The sequence below is a fragment of the Notamacropus eugenii genome, chromosome X (assembly GCF_028372415.1).
Source record: "Notamacropus eugenii isolate mMacEug1 chromosome X, mMacEug1.pri_v2, whole genome shotgun sequence".
Classification (NCBI taxonomy): Eukaryota; Metazoa; Chordata; class Mammalia; order Diprotodontia; family Macropodidae; genus Notamacropus; species Notamacropus eugenii.
The window spans coordinates 67,083,621-67,107,373 of NC_092879.1; the positions used below are offsets into that span (position 1 = coordinate 67,083,621).

At 38.7% G+C, this 23,753-nt stretch overlaps 1 protein-coding gene across 1 annotated transcript in view; it reads left to right on the plus strand.

Annotated features, from left to right (window-relative positions):
* The window catches only part of LOC140516177 (uncharacterized), a 72,000-nt gene that overhangs the window by 16,477 nt on the left and 31,770 nt on the right, over positions 1 to 23,753 (plus strand). The window contains exons 2-3 of the mRNA XM_072627204.1: positions 13,322 to 13,386; positions 17,518 to 17,579. The gene's annotated coding sequence lies outside the window, so the exon portion shown is untranslated. The remainder of the gene's footprint in view (positions 1 to 13,321; positions 13,387 to 17,517; positions 17,580 to 23,753) is intronic.

Genomic DNA, 23,753 nt, shown 5'->3' on the forward strand with positions numbered 1-23,753 from the left:
GTAGGAGCCCAGGGGCAAACTGTCAGTTTACTAAGGACCAGCATAGCAGGCAAGGAGATAACAAGGAAGATGGACCCAAGAAGGGATTCAGGGATAGATTCACAACTGACAAACGGAGGGAGATGAGAAGGAAGAGACAAGTCCACAAAATGGACAACTAAAAGATAGGCAAACCCAAGAATAAAGTGGGACAGTTAAAATGGCCAAAAATATAGGGAAGAGGATAGATAGGAGGGCTGGGAGGGAATAGTTACACTGAGGGAACTAAGTAAATTGGCACTCACTGAGAGGAGAAAGGCTAGATGGAAGGACTGAGAAACAGCTCCGGGGAAGTTAGTCAAGAGAGATAGATGGGGAAATATCAGAACAGCTGAAAGACAGAGGAACACCTAGTAGATACTAGGCACTAAACAGATAGACAACCCCAGGGGAGGAGAAAAAGTCAGATTGACAGACATAGCCAAGAAGGGTTAAAAAGAAGAAAGGGAAAAAAAATTTAGACCCATGGAAAGACAAAGAGATGGATGAAAAGGCTCAGGGAAGGCAGTAGTGACAGAATGATTCTCAGAGAGACAAAGTGGAAGAGTCAAAGATGGACAACTGTGGAAAGGGAGAGACCAACACAGGCAGGACTAGAAGGAAAAAAAAGACAGACACATACACAGAGATGGTCAGCCAAGGCCAGAAATAGAGGAAAGGTGTCAGAGATCCATGAACAGACTAAAATAAGGACAGAAGAAAAGACTGAAAGATGTACAGAAGGAAGGAAGGAGGGGAGCACTGTCAGATTTTTCATCCAGGGTTGGAAGATGTGATATCCAGCCAGGTCAAGGGGAAAAAAGAAAGGAGAGATATAAAAATCTAAGTATGGACAGAACTAGGAAATAGAGAGAGAGAAAGAGGGTCATGGTGGAAGGAATGAAGGGCAGGACAGAGAGGCACAAGGAGAGAGAGACTGATAGACAATAACTAGGAAGTAAAGAGAGATGCAAGGAAGAAAGGATGGGAGGGAAGGAGAGATATATAGACAGGCCCAGGGATAGATGAAGGGAAGGAAGAAGCAAAGTTTAAACCGTGGAATGGATAGACAGATGTACGGAACCAGGAAAAAAGGATAGAAGACAATTCCAGAGATAGAAGGAGGGGGTAAGGGATACACAGAAGCAGGGAAGGAAGGGATAATGAGGAAGGACAACAACTTCTCTGGTTGGTGAGAGCTGCACAGAGCTGTATTGTTCTAGTGCCATAATACCAAGGGTCAGCTGGGTAGTGCTGCAGTGGACGGAGTGCAGGGCCTGAAATCAGGAAGACTCATTCATCTTCCTGAGTTCAAAACTGACCTCAGATGCTTACTAGTTAGATGGCCCAGAGCAAGTCACTGAACCCTGTTTGCCTCAGTTTCCCCATCTTTACAGGGAGCTGGAGAAAGAAATGACAAATCCCTCCAGTATCTCTACCAAGGAAATCTCAAATGGGGTCACAAAGAGGCAGATACAACTGAGATGACTGAACAAAACATAACACCTCAGTGAAAGGGGGGAGCATTAACACCTTATAAAAAGGTCTAAGAAGGGTCAGCTGGATCCAGAGATAGAGGCAGTGAGAGGCCCACAGACAGGTCTAGGGATGGAAGGGGCAGAGAAATAGCAAAGCATGAATATGGAATGTTGCCTCATGTCTTAGGTCAGGGTGGGGACAAGAGGAGGCTGGAAGGTCATTGCTCCTGTGAATGTGGCCAAAACTCAGCTATGTGGGAGTGAACAAACACAATGAGAGTAAATGTGGTGCAGAATCAGAGGGCAGCCTTGGGAGAGAAATGAGGAAGGTAAGGGATTTATTAGGAGGTTAATTCCCTTCTCTCTCTCAGTTGGTATAGTCACAAAAGTCCTAGAATGTAACTTGTGTTGTTGTTGAGTCTACAGATGAGGAAACTGAGGCAAACAAGGTGAAATGACTTGTCCAGGGTCACACAGCTAGTACATGTCTGAGGCCTGATTTGAACTTAAGTCTTCCTAACTCCAGGCCCGTTGCTCTATCTGCTGTGCCACCTAGCTGCCCCAGTAGAATGTAACTAGAAGGTATAAAAGAATTGTTAGGGAGTTTTCCCACCAACCTACAATGATGGGTGAATAAGTTTTCTAATGAACCTAAGGGGATTATAAAAGCTGGGTCATGTAATGAGGGCAGGTGAAATCATATAGGAAACACCTCAAGACTAGTTATGATTAGTTAAATCAATAAAAATTTAAAAAACAAGCCACCCAGCAGCTGCACAGTTCAAAGTTTGAATGTTGGAGGCAGTTATGGAAGGAAATCCCTTATGCTTGTACCAGAAGGTGCATATCATTCTAACTATGGGACTAGAGGGAGATCTGAATCCAGGGGAAAGCAGAGACACGATCTAGAGAGATAGTCTACAGAGATATAATCTAGAGACACAGTTGAACAGTAGAGATTCTGTACTCAAGTAGATCTTTGTAAGTACTCCTTGAAGTGGGGAAAGAATTCTAAGGCCTTGTGGAGGAATTGTGAGTTATGTTTGCCACACAGATTCTCCATGTGTGTCTCTGTTTAAATCCACTAACCCGATGGATATTGTAAGTACTTGTGAGTATCACATAGTATTTTATAAGTTCTCATCCTAATAGATATTGTAAGTATTGTAGGAGAGTATGCCCAAGGTTTATTTGGTATTTTTGGATATTTTTTAAAACCTACTGTTCTTACTCTCCATCACAGTGAATGCCTGGGGTAAGAAATAAATCAATCTATTAGCTCACAGTTAATGAGAATTACACTAGTGGGGACTCAGCTATAGTAATAAGAGCAGCCATGTACAGTGTTACTCCCTGATCTGAGGTAGTAGGCACACTGTTGGACCCTAACCCTAATTTTGCAAGTTAAGGAAGTCTGTCAAAGAAGGTGCTACAGGTAAATGGAGAAAAGGACAAGCAAACAATCCAAAGGACAAAGGGACGGAAATAGGCACAAATGGACAGACCCAGAGAAAGGCAAGGTTACACGCATTCACGGATGGTCAGATCAAGGGAAAGAAGGAACGACAGATTGAAGAAGGGAGAAAGGCAGCTAGGGACAAATCCAGGAGTGAAATGAGACAAGGTGGCATACACTCATGGAAGGAAAGACCTGGAAACATAAGAGATGGAGGTTCAATCCAGCCAGATGGGGAAAATAGGAGAGCCAGAGGGACACCTGGAGCAGAGAGCAAGCATTAGCGGCTCTACTAGACCTCGAGGAAAGAGGAATGAACCCCAGCTGGGGCTCATCCTGTCTTTGCAGAGGATAATACTGTCATGACCAAGGCCAGTGAGAATGTAGTCCTCTAGTAGGAGAAAAGGCTGAGGAAACAAGGGCATGCACACACATCAGCACCAAGATAGGAGCCAAAAAGTGAGTGATGGGGGAACATTAAGGGAAAAAGGCTAAAACAAAAAAAAATTCTAGAAGAAAACAACAAAAAAAAACTCAGATAAATCAAGAGTAAGGCTCCTAAAACTAGGGAAAAGATTGACTGTTAGGCTCTTGAAGAGATTACAAAGCAAAGGAAAGTAGAAAAGGAATGCCTGGTGAAACACAGAATCCTGTAGAATCGAACATGGAACAAAACATAGAGAAACATTAAAATGGTTCAGAAGAGAAACAAAATCCATAAGAGAAGAAATTACGAATGAATATATGTGTTAAATAATAGCCCTCAGTGCAGCAATTTAAAAAGCCACTTGACAGACTTAAAAAAAAAATTAAATACCCAGTAGAGAGTTTCTCCAAAAAGGTGAAAGAAAGATTAACAGATGTAGAACATGTAAATAGCGAAGTGGAAGGAGAGTTGGCACAAGAAAATCAAAAGGTAACGAGGTTAAAAGATGATATGATCTCTATATGAGCCAAAGTGATTGACATCAAAGGCAGGATATGCAGGAAAAAATGAAAATCAGAGGTCTCACAGAATATCATAAAAATTGTGATGATTCAAGATTAATTTCAGCAAAAAGATAGAATATGCAGGAGAATGGGAGAAGTAGCAGAAGGCAGGAGAAGTTTCAAATGAGAGAACCAAAAAAGAGATTTCAACCCAATGCAGGGGCCTGTCCCTCTCAGCAGGGGATAGGTATGTACCTACAATGGGAGATGGGGATCACATCATGGGTTTAACATGGAGGGAGTTGATTCATTAGAGGAAAAAAACACCATTGAGGCTGGCAGGGTGGGGAGAATTGGATTACGTGACTTGATCACAGGGAATTTTTCCTGTCCAAATTCTCTTATGCAATAATACATGTAAGGGTAATTAAGGGGGCAATGGGACAGGATCGATGAAAACCTGAACTGAAACTGGTTAGGAGTCCATGAGGAACACAGAGATTAAAGACAGACTAAAGCTATATAGACTGTGACTCAGAAAATAAAATTTGAGAAAAGACAGAAAATGAAGAGAACACAAGAAAGAAATGCTCCTGAGAAAAAAAGCACAGAAAAAATTAATAGTAAAAATACATATTAAATCAGGAAAACTAAGATAGGCATAAAAGAGGAAATCTTGAATAATTAAAAAGATAAATTGGTATTCAAGTGGACTATAAAACTAAAAAACAAAACAAAGCTTTTTTGAAATTATTAAGGGAATTGATATAAACCTTTAGCAAACCTGATTAAAATAATAAAATACAATTAATAACATAAAAACTGAAGGCAGTGAAATTCCCACAAATCCAGTAAAACTAAAAACAATTATTAGAACCTATGATCTACAGTCATATGCCTACAAAACTAAGAATGCAAAAGAGATAATAGTTTACAAAAATATAAAATACCCAAATTAACAATATTAGAAAGGAATCTTAAAAAATCCAGTCTTAGAAAAGAAAAGTTACCAATCATAAGGGGAGAATAAAAGGAGGAGGAAAAAAATCTCAGGTACAGATTGATTTACAGAAAAATTCCATCAGACTTTTAAAGAAACAATTAATACACTATTCAAATTATTCTCAAAATGGAAAAGGAAAGATCCTTGCGAAGTTCCTTTTTTATGAAATAAATATGGTCCTGTTACCTAAACCAAGCAAGGATAAAGCAAAGAATGAGAATTATAGAACAAAATCATTAATGAATACTCATTCAAGAATTTTACATAAAATTCTGACAAAGAAGTGATGGCAAATGATACAAAAATCATTCACTATAATAAATTTGAACATAAGGATGTTTCAACATTAAGAAAAGGAATATAACCATATTTTAACAGAGAATATCCCAAACCACATAGCATTAGAGGTTAAGGCAGTGGACGTGATTCAAAGACCTGGGTTCAAATCCCACTGCAGGCACTTGTTAGCTGCTGTGGGATCCTTAATCCTTCTGTGCCTGAACTTTACTCAAAAAAAGATGAGGTTGCATTTAATAATTTCTAAGATTCCTTCCAGCTCTAACTCTAGAATGTTATTATCTATTATCAATAGGAAATAATAATATTTAGAATTTATATGACTATTGTAAGGTTTACAAAATGCTTTGTATAAGTTCTCATTTGATCCTCGCGATAACCCTGGAAGTAGGTTCTATAATTATCCACATTTTACAGATGAGGAAACTAAGGCTGAGAAAGGTTAAGTGACTTGCCCAGAGAGACACACACAGTGTCTGAGGTCACATTTGAAATCAGGTCTTCTTGACTCCAGGTCCAGCATTCTATGCATTGCACTACTTAGCTGCCAATAGTTGCAACCCTGGTACAGAAAAAAAGTCTTTGGAAAGTATTACCCTTATGCATATGGAAAAAAAAAGATATAGACAGAAAGGAATCTCTTTTTGGTATGTTAAAAGAATCCAAGATCAATAGGGAAACACCAGAAGCTTTTCCACTAAATACAAGAGTAAAGCAAAAATGCCCTCTTTCTCTGACATAGTTCTAGAAAAAGAAAAAGAAAAATTCAATGTGTAAAGTTAGGCAAAGAATAGACAGAGCTATCCCTACCTGTTGCTGTTATGACAGCTTACTTAGAAAATTTCAGGGAATCAGCAATGAAGCTAATTGAAGTAAGATCCCAGGCTATAAAATAGTCCCTCTCCCCAAACCATGCACAGCATGTTGAGATAGCAGTAACAAAACACAGGAGCCAGTAACAGAAAGGCTAGTCCCATTCAAAATAATGAAAAAATGCATAAAATATCTGGGAGTCAATCTATGAAATCATACTCAATACCTGTATGAGATACAATTATAAAACTCTCCTTAAAGAAATAACAAAACAAATAATAGGAAAAATATTCCCTGATCATGGCTGGGCAATTAAAATATCATAAATGTAATAATACTACCAAAACTAATTTTACTTGCGTAGTTCTGCACCAATCACAGTACCAAAGAGCTAGATAAAAATAAGACACAGCTAAATAAAATAATACCAAAATTCATTTGGAAAAAAGATCTATATTAGCAAAGGAAATAATGAAAAAACAGTAGGAATGAAGAGGAAATGACACTTTCAAAACTGAGTTTATATTATAAAGCATTAGTCAATAACACCATTTGGTAATGGTTGATAAAATAGATCAATGGGACTGATTACACAAGGATGAGCTAGTAATAAATTAATTCAATAACACAATGTTCAATGCATCCAAATACATAAATTACCCAGGAAAGGATTCCAGATTTGACAAGCTCTTTAAGGAAAGAGTGAGAAGCAATCCGAGATTAATTAGATTTAGACTAACATTTTAGATCATATAGCAGAATAAATTCAAAATGGACCATTAAAAATCAGAAGGGACTCAGACTCTATGTGTCTCATATATATTAGTCGGGGGTGACTTCTTAACTAAACAGGGAATAGGAGTGATTGCAAGAGCCAATTATAATTTCACAAAATGAAAAATCTTCCAGAGTAATCGAATTAGGATAAGAGGGGAAAGGGTTAACTAGGAAAATAATTTTTGTATTAAGCATCTCTGATAACAGCTCGATATTCAAAATATACAAAGACAAAAAACCTTTCCTAAGAGAGAAGTGGTCAAAGCATCTGATCTCATAGTTCATATGCATCAAAATATTTATAGCAGCACTTTTTGTAGTAACCGAGAACTGGAAACAAAGTAGATGACCAGCGATGGGGGAATGACTAAGCAAATTGTGGCACACAGATAAAATGGAGTATTATATATTATGTGTAATACATATAATATATATTAATATTATATATTAAACATTACTGTATGTAGTGATGAAAAGAAGAGAATACGTATTAAGTGCCTCCTATGGTAAATGAGATGAATACAGAGATACATGGAAAGACTTATCTGATGCAAAGGAAAGTAAGCAGAAGCGGGAAAATTACATACAAGATCATTATAACAGAAGGGGAAAGAGCAAAAAAATAGAAATAATAGAGAGTAGAAGCTGCAAAAAAAGATCGTGACTACGCTTGACCCCCAGAGAAGAGGTATGAAAAGATACCTCTCTCCAATTTAGACAATAAACATTTATTAAGCTCCTACTGCACCAGTAAGTGCCTGAGTGTCAAGAACCTGTGCTAGGTACTGGGGATACAGTCCCTCCTCTGAAAGATCTCACGGTCTAATATTGGAGACAACATGCAAACAATTATGTAAAACAATATAAATATAGGGTATGGTGGAGATAATCAGGAGAAGGGAAGGTATTACAATTAAGGGGGAATCAGAAAAGGCTTCCTATGGAAGGCAGCCTTTTAGCTAGAACTTGAAGGAAGTCAGGAGAGAGAGATGAGAAGAAGGGTATGGCACACTATATAACATTCAACTTTTTTGATATGTTGATCAGTTTTGCTGAACTTTGTTCCCTTTTGTATTTTTTATTACAATATGATTTTATTACAATTATATATTTATTATTTGTAATTATTATTATATTTATCATAATATAATAAATATCATGTATTTATCATTACATTTATCATAATATAATAAATATATATTTATCATATTTATTATAATAAATGTCATATATGTATCATATTTATTATAATACAATAAATATATATTTATCATAATATAATAAATATACATTTATTATAATTATAATATCATTATTATTTTATAATAATTATTATTTATATAAGGATGGCTCCCTAGCAAGGGTTGGGGTGTTTGGAGGAAAATGTAGAAGGTGTAAAAAACAAATGATATTAATCCAATTTTATTTTAAAAACAAAAAGAAATGCACATAAGACAAATGAGAAGCTGGAGCAAAATTTACTCAACAACAGATTATTCCAAAAAGCAAGAGATATAATCATGCTATAAAAAGATGAAAAGGCACAGTATAAGATAAACAGAAGTATACCATGCTTAAAGGCAACATATGCAATCCATTAAACAGGATGTGCACCAATTGGTCCCTCATTGGAGAGGGTTCTGGCATTTTAGCAGGTTCATGGTGTTAGGGTCTGTTGTGGTAACAGCCTAAGTACAGGTATAGAATTTATTAAATATCCACCCTTCTGTCTTTAATAGGTTTTCTTCCCCAAAGTCTATGTGCTTTCTCATTTTCATTGAGATACTTTCTGGAGAAAAAAAGGAGGGCACTCCCTTTCTTGAATATTCTTTTTTTTTTTTTTTTTTTTTTTTTTTACAGATAAAAGATCGAGAATATTGGGTAATCTCGCTATTTCCTAGGGGCAGATGAAGGTTCTGTGAGGAAAGTTCAGGGCAATATATCTAATAACTAGTCTTTTAAATTAAACTAGGGACCCCTCCATATTTTCTCATTCCTAGATCCTTTAATCTTAGTTAATCTGTCAGTTAGTCAATGAGAAAATTGAACTGGTTATGTGAAAAGTTCCTGAGAGCCCTTTTTCCCCCTGAAGACCTCCCCTTGTGAACTGGGAATTATCTCCCTGTAGAGAGTGAGAAATTCCTCCTGATGCCCATAGAAGCAATTTGTCCCATTATGAGGAGTCACTTAAGTATTATTTGTCCTAGCAAATTGAGGATGACTGAAAAGTCTATGAGTTACTTATATCCTCCTCTGATGCCCCATAAGGACATGGAGTTTATCCCAAAGGCTATGTCAATGGCATGCAAACTGTGGCAGGTTCTATTAAGCTGGAAGAGCATTGTCTAGAGCACAGGTGGGGAACCTGTGGCCTTGAGGCCACACATGGCCCTCTAGGCCCTCAAGTGCAGCCCTTTGACTGAATCTAAACTTCACAGAACAAATCCCCTTAATAAAAGGATTTGTTTTGTATAACTTGGACTCAGCCAAAAGGCCACACCCCAGGACCTAGAGGACCATATGTGGTCTTGGGGCCACAGGGGTTCCCCACCCCTGATATAGAGTCACTGAAGGTTGATTGCTCCTGGTCTACAAACAACCCAGCTGAGCCACTGGTGATGCCTTTTACAGGTGTAAGAGCTTTCAGAGCTTGGCTGGCATCAGTATGAATGGAGGGAAGCCTCATACCAGTGAAGGAGTTGATTAGTTGGCAATAAGTACAAAAGGCCACCCCAAACCAAGGAAAACTCAGCAATTTCCTGTCCTTTCATATCATATTTTTGTTATCTACCTCCTTTCCCTCTCACCTCCTCCCATTGGAAAAAAAAAAGAAAAAACACAAAGCCTTAACGTTCTTAAGTGTTTCAAAACTGTTTGTCTTTACAATAGTTATTACATAAATGACCCTCGTTGTTCTGTTTGCTTCACTCCATATCAGTTCATGCAAGTTTTCCCAGTTTTCTCTGAAACTGCCCCCTTCATCATTTCATATAGCACAGTAGTACTCTGGTAAATGCACATAAACCATTTGTTCAGACATTCTCCAATTGAAAGGCATGTCCTCAGTTTCCAGTTACCACTGGAAATGAACTGCTATAATTTTTTTTTTGTATATATGAGTTCTGTTATTTCTTTGCTCTCTTTAGAGTATAGGACAACAAGTGATATTGCTCAGTCCAAAAGTATGGGGCATAACATTTGGGGGCATAATTCCAAACTGCTTTCCAGAATGTCTGGACCAATTTCTAGATCTACCAACAGTGCATGAATTTACCCATTATCAAAAATCTCTCCAATATTAGTCATTTTCCTTTTTTGGTCATCTTTGCCAATCTGATGGATGTGAGGTGGAACTTGAGTTGTTTGAACTTGCATTTCCCTGATTATTACTGATTTGGAACTTTTTTCTCAGTGTGGATAGCTTAGATCTCTTCATTTAAAAATTGTTCATGTCCTTTATCCAAATTTCTACCGAGCAGTAGCTATTAGTTTTATAAATTTGAATCACTTTCTTATACATATTGGTTGTAAGACCCTTTGCTGAGAAACTTGCTGTAAACAATTTTCCCAGTTATGTTTTTCCTTTTTAATTTTAGATGATTTTGAGGTAATTTTTGCCTCTGTGGTTATAGGTAGAATGGACAATCCTGTTTAGACCTCTGAGATATCTAGGGAGCCACATGAATAATTTTTGTCTGTATGTGATAGCGCTGAATTTCTGGAGCTCGCAGAGACTTCAGGGAATCTTATGTCCAACCCTGCAATTTTATATTTTTTATTATGAACTTGACAATCATTCACAAACAGGAACATTTCCATATACAAAGTAGGACAGAAAAAATGGAATTGCATATGAAATCACGAATTTATTATAGATAACTTGTTTTGAATAAACATCAACTTTAACAAGATAGTGCCAATGCTAATCTTCTCTGTGTCCTCTTCTAAATATCTTTTGGCTTTCTTCTGTGTGATTTTTTTCTGTTTCGTGGACACTTTTCTTTCATTTCTTTTTTTTGCATCATTATCACTATTTCTTATTCTCAGCTCCCCAATTCCCTCCTCTTCCAATAAAAGGTAACCCTTGTATCAGATTAGTATAATTAAGCCAAACCAATTTACTTTCCAGGTTTCTATTGCCTCCTGGGTTTACATTTATGAAGCCTATCCACCCCTGATATTCTCATCAGAAATGCTTGAAAGTCCTCCCTTCTGTTAGTGATCTATTTTTCTTTCTCTGTTGGATTAAACTCAGCTTTGCAAGCCAAGTTCCTCTTGGCTTTACGCCTTCACCTTCATTCATGGTAGTTGTTGCATAGTCTTTCTGATTGTGACTATGGTACCTGAACTCTGTCTTCCTGGCTGCTTATGATATTGAATTCTTTGTTTTGTTTTGCTTTGTTTTAAAGTGGAACCTCTGGCTTTTGGGCTATAAAATTCCTGATTCTTTTCAATTTGGGTTCTTCCAGGAGGTAAGCAGTGCACGCTATATGTTTTCACTTTGCCCTCTGGTTCTAATAGGCCTGGGCAGTTTTTAATCTATGATTCTTTGAAATATGGAAAAGATCTTTTTTGTCATGTGTTTTAGGTAAGCAGGGATGCTTAGATGATGTCTCCTGGATTTGTTTTCTAGGTCAGTTGTTTTTGACAGAAAGCACCTTATAATTTTCTTTAAAATTTTTTGACCTTTTGACATCATTTTAGTATTTTTGTGGTTTAATGGAGTTATTGAATTCTAATTGATTCTATCTAATTTTTCAGGGTGTTCAGTATTTTATAAGGTTTTCCATCTTTTATTCTGTCATTTTCTTTTCATTTTTTCCTTCAAGAACACATTTTATTTTTTAAATATCTTGCTTCATTTTTTTCTAGATACTCTTGGAATCCCTTGGGGCCAAGCCATTTTTTTATGTGAAGTTATACTTGAATGTGTTGGGGAGTTACAAACTTCTTCTGGATTTACTTCCCAGGCATAGTATTTCTTTCTTGTATTTGGTGTTTTCTTCTGTCTAATTCTATTTCCAGCCTCACTTTCTGGATTGGGATTCTTTGTTTGGGTCAAGCTCTGGTATCTCATATTTTGGTGAGGTGTGCAAAGAAATGATGATGACACATGCTTGATCCCATCCTTTGTGCAGTCTGGAAGCTCGACTTCCTTAATTCACAGAAAGGGGGCATTTCTAGAAGATCATTTGCTAAGGGCAGAACTAGGATTTGAATAAAGGGAGTCTTGAAATTCAGTCCAATGCACTACCATGTTTTGTCTTACTGGAATTCATGAAACAATACAGCCAGGTGTGAAGGCAAGGTGATAAAATGGTATACAAGAATGTAAATGAGCATACACAGTCTTTGCACAGATCCATGTGTTTTCATGGGCAAGGGGGGAGTTGGCCAAAGAGAGAATGGGTAGCCCATTGTATCCTTGTTAAGGAGATAGCTCTTGATTATTTCATGCTAATAACACATAAATGATAAGTGTGTTGAATTTGAATTTGGTGGACTTCGGTTCAAATCTTGGTTCTGGGCAACCTTAAGGGATAATGGAAGCTCATAATATGGTGTTTTCAAGTTTCAAAAGCACATTGCGTTTATTTGGTCATTTTGTCCTTGCAGTAACTGTGCAAACTAGGCAGTACTTTTAATTCTCATTTCAGAGATGAAGAAACTGAGGCTGAAAGGTTTTGTGATTTGCCAGTCATTTGATGTCTGCCTTTGCAACTCATTTACCCCTTCCTGGGTCTCAGTCTCTTTATTTGTAAAATGGGGAGAGAATGGTGCTTATTTTGCAGACTTATGGCAAGGATGAGATGAGGAAATATGCTTTGCAAACTTTGTAAATTCTTATCAGGGACAGCATGGTAGTGTGCTGGATCGGATTTCAGGAGGCCTTGGTTTCTAATCCTGGCTGGGCCATTAGCTGGTGGTTTTATAGAAGCCCCTTCTCTTTGGCTTTGTTTTCCTGCATCCAGATTACAGAGGGGAATAGGACCAATCACTGAACTATATTGCCCGCCTCCCTGAGTTACTCTGAGGATAAAATTGACATAATATTTCTAAAATACCTACTCCTACGGCTCCAGGCCCACAGTAGGTGTTAGTTATAATCGTTAATAATTCTGATACACTTCAGATTACCTCAGGTCCTTTCCATAGAACTCCAGATGGAACCCAGGTACTGCAGGGGGAAGGAGAGGGGGAGATGGGTCCCAGGCAGCAGCACCGCTCTCCCTGGTTGCTCCAGTCAGGGAAGGGCCAGAAAACCAAGCAGCCCCTCCTAGAGGCAGGGAATGGTATGACATGGTCCCTCAGGCCCCATCCCCACCCCCAAGAATAAGGAAGTGAAGGTGGTTCCACACTTGACCTCTGAAAACCCTTTGACTTTACTGTTGGCCTTTCCATCTCTTCCCCTCCCCCGCCCTGTCCTGCTCTTCCCTTCCTCAACAATCATTGGAGCGTTTGCATCAGCTGTTCTTCACCACAAGAAGACCTTGTCTCTTTCCAAGATTGTTACCTTGTATTGGTTTCTCTGAAGTGAACTTTTCACAGGGCACACGTCTGGAGCCAGAAGGAACCATTTTGCAGCTGAAGGAGACACTGTGGAGACTGCTTAGGTAAGTGCTTTCTCTCTTGCGGCCTTCTTCCTTCATTAATTCTTGGTTTAGGTTTGAATGTTTCTTCATTTTAAGGGGCTCTAACTGCTTACAAGGCCACAGAGTCCCTGTTACCAAGACTCAGCAAATGTCATTTTTACTTCAGTTGAGGGCTGGGAACAAAAACTGGAAGGAATTTCCTCAAAAGGAAAAATTCCTCTGCCATTGGAGGTCAGTTTTTCATCTTAAAGGGTGGCCCATGGAGCCAACACTTGCTCATAGATGTTGAGGATAAATGTTGGCACAGAAATGATCCAGGCAAAAACAAATTGCCTTACAATCTGATTGGGGGATGGGCAGGTGGGAGAGATGAGTGCGCGAACAACTTTGATGAAAGACAGAAACACAAATGTGATAAAGATGTCCAGGCCAAATGACATAGGAAAAATTTGACTGGAAAATAGTTCCTATAGGGATAGGGATAAGAAAACCTTCATGTAGAAGTCAGAAACTCTCTTGCAGGTAGGGGGTGATTTGGTTTTGATTTTTTTTACACAGAGACAGAAAGAGAGAGAGAGAGAGACAGAGAGAGAGGCAGACATAGAGAAAGAGAGTGACAGAGAGAGACAGAGAAAGAGAGAGAGAGGCAGAGACAGAGACAGAGAGACAGAAAGACAAAGTGACAGAGAGGCAGAGAGACAAAGAGAGAGACAGAGAGACAGAAAGTGAGATCCAGAGACAGAGAGAGAGACAGAGACAGAAAGAAAGAGAGATAGAGAGAAAGAGATACAGAAGAGAGACAGAGTGACAGAGGCAGAGAGAGAGACAGAGAGAGAGAGAGAGAGAGAGAGACTCAGAGACTGAGAGAAAAACTGAGAGACTGAGACAGAGACAGATACACAGAGACAGAGAGGCAGAGACAGACAGACACACAGAGAGAGACAAAGAGAGAAACAGAGAGAGACTGAGAGAGAGATTCTAACAGACAAACACAGGGAGTGAAGAAATATATTCCAGGCAAAAGAATGAAATTCCTTCCCCCAACCCACTTCATATTCCAGTTAGTTGGCCCACTTGCCATATCCACATCAGGACATCCGGTCTCCCACCCCCACCACATATTTCCACTTCAGCTTCTTAGAATCCTTAGCTTCCTTTAAGTTTCAGCTCAGGTGACACCTCCTACAGGAAGCCTTCCCTGATTGCCCCTAGCTAGCATTCCCTGTCTTCTAAAATTAGCTTGGATCTACTCATCCATTCACATATCTATCCCTTTCTCCCCCTCAGCAGAAGGTAAGCTCCTAGAAAGCAAAGACTAAGCATCTAGCTTGTTGCCTGGCACAAAGAGGGGGCTCTGGGACTATGCCACTGCTGGGCTGAGTAAATAAGCAAATGAATGAGTCAAAGTATAGCTGGGAGACAGCCAGACAAGAATGAGGAATGAATACTCCAGCCCAGCCAGAATTGCAGTTTAGGTGATTGAGAACATTGGTAGAACACACAGGACAAGTGAGTACTTACATAGGACGGGCGAGTACTTACATAGGACAGGTCAGTACTTTGGAGCTAAATTGTGAAGGGCCTTGAATGCCAACACAAAGAATTTTTACTTTTAAAAGAGTGTTAGAGAATCATAGCTCACTAGTTGGAGAGGATGTGACTTGTTTAGCTCAGGTCTTCTGAACCATTTTTGTGTGTCTTGCACCCCTAGCCCTGCTTTGCTTTCTAGTAAAACCTGTGAATTCCTTCTCAGAACAATGCTTTTAAGGGCATAAAATAAAATATATGGTATTATAAAAGAAACCAACTATACTGAAAAATATAATTTTTTTTTGCAAAATTTTTAGAAAGTTCATAGGCACTAAATTAAGATGCCTGGGATCTAGATAAAAAAAAAAAGCAAAGCAAAGCCCCTCATTGCAATGGCTGCCGTGCTTATGTTTTGTCATCATTTAACCAAGATATAAGGGGTCTTGGAAAGGGTTTTCCACAGTTCGTCTACCTGAAAGTCTGAATTATAACCTGCTAAAAGGTCATCAGGGGAAGATGCTCCAACTGCTTTCAATTGATTAATTTCACAAGTCTCCACCTACTCCATATTTCAAGACATATCCATTAAACTAGTCCAGACAGTATATGGCCCCCTTGGTGTCAAGACCCAGGAGAGCTTGTTCCTTTTTTTTTTTTTAATTTTATCCAAAGCTGTGATTTCGAGCTATGAGCGCATCCAACCATTCTGGAGAGCAATTTGGAACTATGCCCAAAGGGCTACAAAAATGTGCATACCCTTTGACCCAGCAATATCGCTACTAGGACTATATCCCCAAGAGATCATAAAAATGGGAAAGGGTCCCACATGTACAAAAATATTTATAGCAGCACTCTATGTAGTTGCCAAAAACTGGAAGTCAAGGGGATGTCCATCAATTGGGGAATGGCTGAATAAATTATGGTATATGAATGTAATGGAGTACTATTGTGCCATAAGAAATGATGAACAAGAAGACTTCAGAGAGGCCTGGAAGGACTTACATGACCTGATGCTGAGTGAAAGGAGCAGAACCAGGAGAACTTTATGCACAGCAACAACCACAGTGTGTGAGAGTTTTTTCTGGTAGACTTAGATTTTTGTAATAACACAAGAACTTCTGAAAAAAAAAAAATCCCAATGGTGGACCTCAAGGCAAAATGCCTTCCACACTCAGAGAGAGAAATATGGAAGTCACTCACATAATGTAGCAGATCATGTTTGTGTATGTGTATCTGTTTGTGTATCATGTTCTGATTTGTTATATGATTTCTTTCATTTATCTTAGTCTGACTACATAGCATGACTATAGTGAAAATATACTCAATAGGAAAGTATATGTAGAATCTATTAAAAAAAAAAAAAACAAAGCTGTGATTTCATCCATCTAGCAAACTCCAGCAAACCCACTCCACGAATGTGGGTAGGTGACTGAGGGTCTTCTACAGTGATTTCTATCTCAGAATTGTCTGGGTATATTAAGAGGTTAAATAATTTGTCTTGGGTCATAAGGAAGCAACTTGGAGGAAGTGGGAAGAACTCTGGGCCTAAAGTCAGGACAATTTGAATTCAAATCTCACTTCAAACACTTTATAGCTGTATGACCCTAGACAAGTCACGTAATTTCCATTTGTCTCAGTTTCCTCAACTGTAAAATGAGAATAACAATAGCACCTACTTCCCAGGGTTGTTGGAAGGGTTAAATGACATGATATTTGTTAAAAAACAAAACAAAACAAAACAAAAAACACTTAACACAGTGCCTGCTACATAATCAGTGATAAATAACTGCTTAATTCCCTCCCCCTACAAAGCCAGCCTCTCCAGAGCCGTGTGGGGGCCAAGCTCTCCATAACTGACAGGGTGTCCTCTGCACTGTGTGGGGAAAAAAAAAAACAACAAAAACCAAAACAAACAAACAAAAAAAAAAACGTGTAGAGAAATGCTGTGTAATTCTGCAGTCTCTTACCCTCAGTGTGGTTGGGGGCTCCCAGGCCTGAGATCCCTTTTCAGTTGAACTTTTCCTGCTGTGGAAGGTAAACTCTAGGGCACCCTCTGCCTTCAGACCTAGTGCCAGGAAACTCAGTTTTTTTGAGGAGTTTTTTTTGAATCTGCCTTCCCTTCCCCATCTTAGGTCTATCCCCTGACTCTCTACCACTATCTGCTTTTTTATTGCTTTGGTGGGAAAGACTTCTGGTACAGCAGAAAGTTTGCTTGGAACCAGAAGCCCTAAGTTTGATTCCCAGGTCTATTACTTAATACTTCTCTGACTTATTTAAGTCCTTTAATGTCTCTAGGCTTCAGTTTCTTTATTTCTAAAATGAGGGAGTACCTTCTAACCTTCCATCTGTGATAATGTGCTCCCCATAAGAGTTCCCTTTGCAGGAATTATCAGGAATTAGTGTAGCACTATGAGCTTGGCATCAGAAGGCCAGGGTTCAAGTGCCAGTTCTGCTACTTAGTCCTTGTGTGACCTGGAGAGAAAGTGTGTAATTGGCACTGGTGAAAACAGTTTCCTCACCTGGAACAACTTGGCCAGGCGTGGGGGCGGGGGGTAGTGCAATATTTGTTACTATGTTTCCTTCGAGGCTCATATTCTCTGCCCTCTGCCTTAATCTTTTCAGAGCCCACAGCCGTCTGAAGGAGCAGCTAGGAAGAAAACTCCCTGAGCTGGCTTACTTTTCAGGTAAGTGCTTGCAGGGTTCCCTATCACATAAGAAGGATTTATGTTGGAATGGGAGGGGGGGTGGGAAAAGAAGGCCAGAGTAAGGCTGTCTGCTCCATCCTAACAACAGGGTGCCTAACAACATGCCTGGGGTGGAGAGATGGGATTCAAGGTCTGGGGATAGCCACAGGAGGTGGGTCAGGAGAGCTCAGCTCCAGGGCAGTATTCTAAAAGGGGAGCATGGTCTCTGGAGGTCTAGTCTACACAATGGCATTGCATTTAAACAGAAAGGTGGGTCAAAATGATACAGAAAAATCCCAGAAGCCTACATATTTACTTAGAAAATCTTGTATTTTAATTTTGTTAAATATTTCCCAATTACCTTTTAATCTGATTCTTCCATACTTGGGAGTGTGTTTTGCAGGCAGTGTGTTTAACACCTTTGGTCTCTTAAAGATGATTTAGCCATTTCAGAGATTAGAAAACTGAGGTGCAGGGGCCAAAGGACAGAGCCAGAGTCCAGCTAGGTCAAGGACTTGGACATCTTGGATCTTTGTCTAATGCTTTCCATATTGTGGTTAGTTGCCATGTTGGTGTTAACCCCCTCTCTTAATTTAACAGCCATTCTGTCTGACCATGCCTATAAAAGTATCCACCATGCTGTGATTTTCAAAAACCACAGTGTATACTTTTACATGAGAAGAGGCTTACCAATTTCCATGTGGGTGTGGGGAAAAAAAAAACCTGACAAAAATATGTTACATTGGCTAAAGTGAGCATTTTCAAAGATCACAGATAGTTTCTGGCCTATCCTGTGGCTTTTTCTTTTCCCTTCCTCCCCCATCCCTGCTCAGGGTCAATATTAGAAACCAGAGAAATTTTGAGGCTTCACAAAGTTGCCTAAACGTCTTCTGTGAGTTCAAGTCAGCAGCTGCAAACCTTAATGCTGATGTATGCACCTGACCCATTCCTCATACTAAACCTGACATTGTAGCAATGCAAATCCTATCTCTGAATCTAGATTGAACAGCCTTTGAGGCCTCAGAAGACTTACACCTTTGCTAGAAAAGTTATTTGGCACAAAAACTTTGGGAGCCTGATAGGGATAGAACCCTGGCACTCAATATTATGATGATGTGAAAACACTTTTCACACAAAGTCATATCTAAACAAATGGAAAAATATCAATTGCTCATGGGTAGGACAAGCTAATACAAAAAAAGTGACAATTCTATCCAAGTTAATTTACTTATTCAGTGCCAAGCCAAACTACCAAAAATTATTTTACAGAGCTAGAAAAAGTATTAACAAAATTATCTGAAAGAACAGAAGGTCATGGATATCAAATAAATTAATAAAAAAAATACAGAGGAAGGTGACCTAGCTTTACCAGAACTGAAACTATATTGTAAAGCAACAGTCAAAAAAACCAATTGATATTGGCTAAGAAACAGGGGTAGATTAATGGAATATGTTAGATACACAAGACACAGTAGTCAATAACTATAATAATCCACTGTTTGATAAACCCAAAGACTCCAGTTTTTGGGATAAGAACTCACAGTTTCACAAAAACTGCTGGGAACACTGGAAAATAGTATGGCAGAAACTAAGCATAGGCCAGCATCTTACACTGTATACCAACATAAAGTCAAAATGAGTTCATGATTTAGACATAAAGGCTGATTCCATAAGCAAATTAGGAGAGCAAGGAATAGTTTACCTGTCAGATCCTTGGAGAATGGAAGAGTTTATGATTAAACAAGAGAGAGAGAGAGAGAGAGAGAGAGAGAGAGAGAGAGAGAGAGAGAGAGAGAGAGAGAGAAAGAGAGAGAGAGAGAGAGAACATTATTAAATGCAAAATAGGTAGTTTTGATTACATTAGATAAAAAAAAGGTTTTGCACAAAGCCAATGCAACCAAGATCAGAAGGAAATCAGAAAGCTGGGAAACAATTTTTTTATTTTTAGTGTTTCTAGTAAAAGCCTCATTTCTCAAATACATAGAGAACTGAATCAAATGTATAAGAATATGAGTCATTCCCCAATTGATAAATAGTCAAAGGATATGAATAGGCAGTTTTCAAATGAAGAAATTAAAGCTATCTATAGGTATATAAAAAAATGCTCAAAATCAGTATCTGTTAGAGAAATGCAAATTAAAACAACTCTGAGGTACCACCTTACACCTGGCAGATTAGGAAAGGAAAAGAAAAATGAAGTTGGAGAAGATATGAGAAAATTGGAACACTAATGCATTGTTGGTGGAATTGTGAACTGATTCAACAATTCTGGAGAGCAATTTGGAACTTTGCCCAAAGAGCTATAAAACTGTGCATACCCTTTGATCCAGCAATGCCACTACTATGTCTGTATCCCAAAGAGATCATAAAAAGGGAAAAGGACCCAAATGTACAAAAATATTTCTAGCAGCTCTTTTTGTGATGGCAAAGAATTGGAAATTGAGGGGATACCAATCCATTGGGGAATGGCTGAAAAGTTGTGGTATATGAATATAATGGAATACTATTGTGCTATAAGAAACAATGAGTAGGCAAATTTCAGGGAAACCTGGAAAAACCCTACACAAACTGCTGCTGAGTGAAGTGAGGGTTTGGGAGTGGCCAATAGGACCAGGCTGAGCCTGTTGATCCCTTTGCAACACCTTCTGTATTTCTTTGCCCCAATAAAGTCCATATGTTGAAGGGAGATCCTCCTCTGTAACAGGGTCTCTTTATAAGACATCTTTTGGGCTTGTCAAACCAGTCTTCCATTTTGGATTAATCCCTTCCATGGTTGTAGGAGTTGATCACTGTTTTGTTATTCCCCTTCCATAAAAGACAAAGTATGGTATGGTAAATTTGAAGAACCTGGGTTCAAATTCCAGTTCTGTCCTTAACTTGCTATGTGACCCTGGCAAGACCCTTAATCTCTCTGGGCTTCCAAAAAGTGAGAGGCTTGGATTAGAGAGCATCTAAGATCCCTTTCCGGTCTGGATGTGGGATCCTGGTAGACTGCTTAGAGTGAAATACAGCTGTGATTACTGCAGCCCAGGCCTTGGTTTGGTTTTTTTTCTTTAAACAAAGCATTTCTGAACAATTACTAGGAACACAGGAGAGTTAAACAGAAAACCAAGTCAAGCCCTGTTCTTTAATCTGGCACAACAAGGCCACTGTCCCTTGAATGAGGTAAAGCTGTTTTGGGGCCTCAGGATTTGAACCATCACTGGGCCTGACTCAGGGAAGAGCTCACCAAGTGGGAAGTAAACACTCCTCCTAAAGTGCCCAGGCTTCCAGCTGGCTGCCCCACCCTGACTGCAGCTCCTAAGTTCCTAGGAGGGAGGTGGCACAGTGTAATAGGATGGAGAGTGGCCTGGAATCACAGCTCCCAAATTTAGGACTAGCTGTGTGACCTTGGGCAAGTCACTTTTGCTCTGGTTTTCAGTTTTCTCCCCTATAAAATTAAAGGGTTGAGCTAGGTCACTTCCAAGGCTCCCTCTGTCACTTTCCCTCTGTTATTTTCATATTAGTGTAGTGGGGCTAACTGGGATACTATGCCTGGATTTTCCCACACCCCACCCCCACATCCCTCTAAACAGGGGCATGCTGGAAAATGGCTAACAAAGGGCTCTAAGAGGAAGGGGGGGAACAGCAGTCTGCATTATGGGCATTTTCTCCATCACTTTCTTGTCTAGACAATCAACAAAACAAGAAATCAAGCCTTGATCTATAATGTTTGCCAGTTTTCCAGATGTAAATGCTCACAGTGAAAGGTTAACAGTCTTCTCTCTTACTGTTTGAGCTGGTTCTAGCATCCCCCTCCCTCAAGCCTGCCCTATTGGCTGAGCCCCCCTAAGAAAGCAGGGAGATGCCATACCTGACATTCAGTGTAAGTGTGGCCATGGGTATGTAAACACACACACACAAACAGGTATATGTACACACACATATACATGCATGCAAAAACACGAGTGCATATACACGCATATAAACATGTGTAACATGTGTATCCACACACACAAACATGTGTGCACATGTATAAATCTTTACATAAACATATACATGTGCATACTCATAAATATGTATATATAACATCTGTACACATAAATATGTGTACATACACATAGCTATACACACAAATATATACATACCTATACAGCCAAATATGTATATGCATATAAATATATACACACAAATATGCATACATACACATATAACACATAAATATATATGTACACATATAAATATACATATAAATATGTAACACACATAAATGCACATCTATACACACATAAATTTGTATATAACACATAAGTATACATATATACATATACAATATATGAATTGTGTAAAATGTTTTAGAGTTTGCAAGCCTGAGCCTTGTGATGTCCTTTGGATATCAGGTTGCTCTTTTTCTTTTTTTTTTTGCTAATGTAATGGATATAATAAAGTCCTTGTGAGGAACCTTAATGCACCAATGCTGATGAGTACTTGTTACACACCTCACCTCGGAGTCTCCAGGAGGCCCATGAGGCACAGAGAATGTACCAAGGCTAGGCCTTGCCCCAGTCCCCCTGTCATTTGCTTTGAAAGCTTTATGCCAAGCCACATGTAATACTAAAATTATGATTATCCCTATTTTTCAGAGGGGATTTTTGCCCAGGGTCATTTATTTTTAGTTTTCAAAAGTTGCTTCCACAAGATTTGGAGTTCCAAATTTTCTCCCCATCTCTCCCCTCCACCCACCCCAAGAGATTGTGCATTCCCATTATCCCTTCCCATAATCTGCCCTCCCTTCTAATACATCCCTCCCTTCTCTCATCCCTTTTCCCTCTTTTCTTGTAGGGCTAGATAGATTTCTATACCCCAATTCCTGTACGTCTTATTTCCCATCTTCTCCAGCATTTATCACTTTCTTGTTCTGTCATGTTAGCCAGTCTGATAGCTGTGATGTGGTACCTCAGAGTTGTTTTGATTTCCATCTCTCTAATCAAAAGTGATTTAGAGCATTTTTTCATATGATTATAGATATCTTTAATTTCTTCCTCTGAAAATTGCCTGTTCATATCCTTTGACCATTTATCAACTGGGGAAAGACTTGTATGGTTATACATTTGAGTCAGTTCTCTATATATTCTACAAAAGAGGCCTTTATCCCTGAGCTTAGCTGTAAAAATTATTTCCCAATTTACTACATCCCTCTGAATTTTGGTTGCATTGGGTTTGGTTGTGCAAAAACTTCTCAGTTTAATGTAATCAAAATTATCCATCTTGCATTTCATAATGCTTTCTATCTCTTCTTTAGTAAAAAATTCTTCCCTTCTCCATAAATCTGATAAATACACTATTCCTTGCTTCTCCAGTTTATTCATGGTATCAATCTTTATACCTAAATCATGTACCCTTTTGGACTTTATTCTTGTGTACGGTGTCAGGTATGGGTCTATGCCTAATTTCCACCACACTGTTATCCAGTTTTCCCAGCAATTTTTGTCAAACAGTGAGTTCTTATCCCAGAAGCTGGGTCCTTGGGTTTATCAAACAGGAGGTTGCTATATTCCTTGCCTACTGTGTCTTGAGTGCCAAGTCTATTCCACTTGGCTACCTCTCTGTTTCTTAGCCAATACCAAGTGGTTTTGATAATTGCTGCTTTGTAGTACAATTTGAGGTCTTGTAGCACTAGGCCACCTTCCCAAGCGTTTCTTTTCATTAGTCCCTTTGATATTCTGGACCTTTTGTTCTTCCAAATGAATTTTGATATTATTTTATCCAGCTCTAGAAAATAATTATCTGATAGTTTAATTGGTATGGCACTAAATAAGTAAATTAATTTAGGTAGAACTGTCATTTTTATTATATTAGCACGGCCTACCCATGAACAAGTGATGTTTTTCCACTTACTTAAATCTGACTTTATTTGTGCAAAACGTGTCTTGTAGTTGTGTTCATATGACCCCTGGGTTTGTTTTGGCAAGTAAACTCCTAAGTATTTTGTAGTGTCTACCCTAGCTTTAAATGGGATTTCTCTTTCTATCTCTTGCTGTTGGACTTTGTTGCTAATATATAAGAATGTGGAACATTTGCGTGGGTTTATTTTGTAACCTGCAACTTTCACAAAGTTGTTTATTATTTCAAGTAATTTTTTACTTGACTCTCTGGGATTCTCTAAGTATGTCATCATATCATCTACAAAGAGTG